We start from the raw sequence: 3,471 nt of genomic DNA, 5'->3' as shown, positions 1-3,471 counted from the left end.
AAACATGACTCAAAATTTTCAAGAATAAAATAAACCCATTCATTTCTTTTAATTTGTCCATAGGCAATGCAGACTGGGTCTAAGTGAAGGCAATGCCAAATTTCACAGATGTGACAGAATTTGTTCTTCTGAGGTTGACCAGTCATCAGGAGCTTCAAGTTCTCTTTTTTTGTGGTGTTTCTAGTAGTTTACATGATCACTCTGATAGGGAACATTGGTATGATTATTTTGATCAGCATCAGCCTCCAGCTTCAGAGCTCCATGTACTTTTTCTTGAGTCATTTGTCTTTTGTGGATGTGTGGTTCTCCTCCAATGTCACTCTGAAGATGCTAGAAAACTTACTGTCAAACAAAAACCATTTCTTATGTGGGGTGTTTGGTGCAGTGTTACTTCTTTACAGCCCTTGTCCACGTGGAAGTATATATCTTGGCTGTGATGGCCTTTGATCGCTACATGGCCATCTGCAACCCTCTGCTTTATCGCAGTAAAATGTCCAGGACTGTCTGTGCTCATCTCCTCTCTGTGACATACTTCTATGGATTCTCTGTTAGCCTAATCTGCACACTGTGGACATATGGCCTGTGCTTCTGTGAAAACTTTGAAATCAACCACTTCTATTGTGCTGACCCTGCTCTTATCAAGATTGCCTGTGGAGGGGTCCACATTAAAGAATGCACCATGATTGTTATTGCTGGGATTAATTTCACATATTCCGTCTCAGTGGTTCTCATTTCCTATACCCTCATCATAGCAGCCGTGCTGCACATGCACTCTGCCGATGGCAGGAGGAAGGCATTCTCCACGTGTGGGTCCCACCTGACAGCTGTTACCATGTTTTGTGGGGCTCTCCTCTTCATGTATCTCAGGAGGCCCACTGAAAAGTCTATGGAGCAGGGGAAGATGGTGGCTGTGTTTTACCCCACAGTGATTCCCATGCTGAATCCCATGATCTACAGTTTGAGGAACAAAGATGTGAAAGAGGTGATCAACAAAGCAATCGTCAAAGCAGACTTGAGGCAGTGAACCTGCAGTACATAATTCCGTGTATGCCACTTCCTGTTATAAATGTCCAGGCATATAAATAACCCTGTTTAAAATAGACTGTATACAGGCAACATTTAAATATACTAAAATGTCCAGTCTAACGCAGTGATGGTTTACCCCATGAATGGACTCTCAGGACTAAGCCTCCTTTATCTACATATGCAAACATACTAACCCTGAACTATTACTGTTAGTCACAGTGTATGTAAAATTGTGCTAAGTGTAGTCATCAGATAACTCATAAATACATTTGCATTAGCACATGTTGGAGAAGGAAATGGCAACCCACTCCAGTGTTCTTGCCTGGAGAATCCCAGGGACAGGGGAGCCTGGTGGGCTGCTGTCTGTGGGGTTGCACAGAGTCGGACACGACTGAAGAGACTTAGCAGCAGCAGCAGCAGCAAGCACATGTTAATTTGGAGGTATCTTTGTAAGAGTTTAATATGCTTTCTTTAGGATATTTTCTATATATAATTGCTTTTCACTTGTTTTATAAATAATATATAATTTCATGAGAAAAAATTAAGACTTCATCACTTTTCCATGAGTATAAAAGTTGGTGGATCCTCATGTACCAAAAAAGCTTTCAATAACATTCATACATACGTGGACTTTTGAAAACAAAAATGTATTCAGAATCTTCAACTAGTGTCATGAATCAATCAGAAGGTTAGCTCTCAGTATGTATTACTGTATAATTAACACTATTTGTGTTTCAAACAATCTGTTGACTCACTGTAATTCTACTCTTTGGTTTGGATTTTGGCTAGTTGTTTTTCTCTTCATTAATTTAAATAGGTGAAAAATTTATGAGTAAAGCCTATCATGTCCTTCTTATAGTTTAAAAATATGAAGCAATATGGATTTTTGTCATTTAAAATCTAACTTTTGATCAGAAGAATGTCCTGTTAAACATTTGATTGCTATGATGAAGGTATGGTTTGATTCCAAATTCTTGTCACTAACATTACATTCTTAGGTCCGTATTTAGCTCCTTAAGTCAAGCTTTTAATAACTAGAGTGGATCAACCAGATAAGAATCTGTGTAAAACCAAATGTCATTGCACTAGACATGTGTTAAAATGTGATCAGCACAGCTCAAACTGGTATCCATTGGGATCTGATTACACATTTACAATTCAATTTATGTTGATCGGTGTCCACTTAATCTACCTTCATTCTTAATATAAGTGGAATACATTTTTTGTCCTTGTTGATTCTTGCTAATAATACCAGCATAAAAGCAAATCAGAAGCAGAAGTAATTTCTCATGAATGAGTTTATTCTTGTTTAAGGGCTAATCCAATTAAAAGGGGTGCACAACTGAACATGTGTAGAAAGACTCTGAGAGGTAACATTTACTTGTGGTAGTATCACTGGAAAGATGGATTCATTTAAGCACAGAAAGTATTGTTACTCAGGCTAATTTACTAATTGCCCACAAGCCACATTCCCTCAGATTGGTTCTCAGAAAAAGCAGATGGTGGGAGGACAGTTCTTTTTCATAACTTTAGGTTCTGAGCAGGAAGAAAAAGCACTATTTGATTAGTATTGGAAACTACATTAACAATTTTTTTTAATGTTTTCAAATCACCCAAGTTTGCTTCTAACAAGTTGGTGTCAAGTCTGAAACGATAGGCTGCTCAAGAAACAATCATACGGACAGAGATCATTATAACTTGACCCTTTAAGATCACATTTTCTGTGATCCTTATGGCAGACATAGTCCTCAGTGTCCACTATTTTATGTTTTATTTTATAAGTAAAACATTTGTCATCCAGCTGTTCACCACCGTTCCCATTGCCCCTTGTCAGTGGGATACATAATGTTGTCAAGTCTTGGCAATGAGCCGTCAGTAGAAAGTGGTGCCTGAAACCTAAAGATCACCTCTACGTTAAAGCCATTAGATATGGACTTTTTTCTCTTCCTTCCCACTTAAAACTGTTGCCACTGAAATGATCACTTTTTAGACAAAGATGGAAACCACATATTGAGGGTCTAATTGCCTTTCCCAAACCCCTTAACTCATACTGCTGCCTGAGAAAGGAGTAAATTATTAAGTCACTGCATCTTGGGAGTTCACTTAGCTGTAGTGCTATATTTGCCCTTATAATACTTTCCATAAACATATCCTTGGCACTTCACCTCTGCATCTTACCACTCACCAGGACAATTTTTACCTGAGAATGATCAAGTCTCTTCAGAAACTATTCTGGTATTGAGAGAAGGGCATCTTGTCTTCTGTCTTAACCAGAAGGAGAAAAACTCAAGCTTCCGATCTATATTAGATATTAGGTTATATATCCCTTTGTACTACTTGATGAATCCTTGGGCTTGTTATGACCTTTAAGACTCCAGTTGTCACATTAACTGGTTTTTGGATCCCTTTTGACCCGTCATCTAGGCCATTTTGCTAGCCTTTTGA

General features: G+C 38.4%; 1 protein-coding gene and 1 pseudogene across 1 annotated transcript in view; one reads left to right on the top strand and one right to left on the bottom strand.

Moving 5' to 3' along the window:
* The window catches only part of LOC104982193 (patched domain-containing protein 3-like), a 66,316-nt gene that overhangs the window by 35,284 nt on the left and 27,561 nt on the right, over window positions 1–3,471 (bottom strand).
* Window positions 93–1,024, top strand: LOC104982113 (annotated as a pseudogene).

This window comes from Bison bison, unplaced genomic scaffold, assembly GCF_000754665.1.
Source record: "Bison bison bison isolate TAMUID 2011002044 unplaced genomic scaffold, Bison_UMD1.0 scf7180017864527, whole genome shotgun sequence".
In the NCBI taxonomy this organism is placed as follows: Eukaryota; Metazoa; Chordata; class Mammalia; order Artiodactyla; family Bovidae; genus Bison; species Bison bison.
The sequence above is the reverse complement of the archived record's forward strand: the minus strand, read 5'-3'. Positions and strand labels throughout refer to the sequence as shown.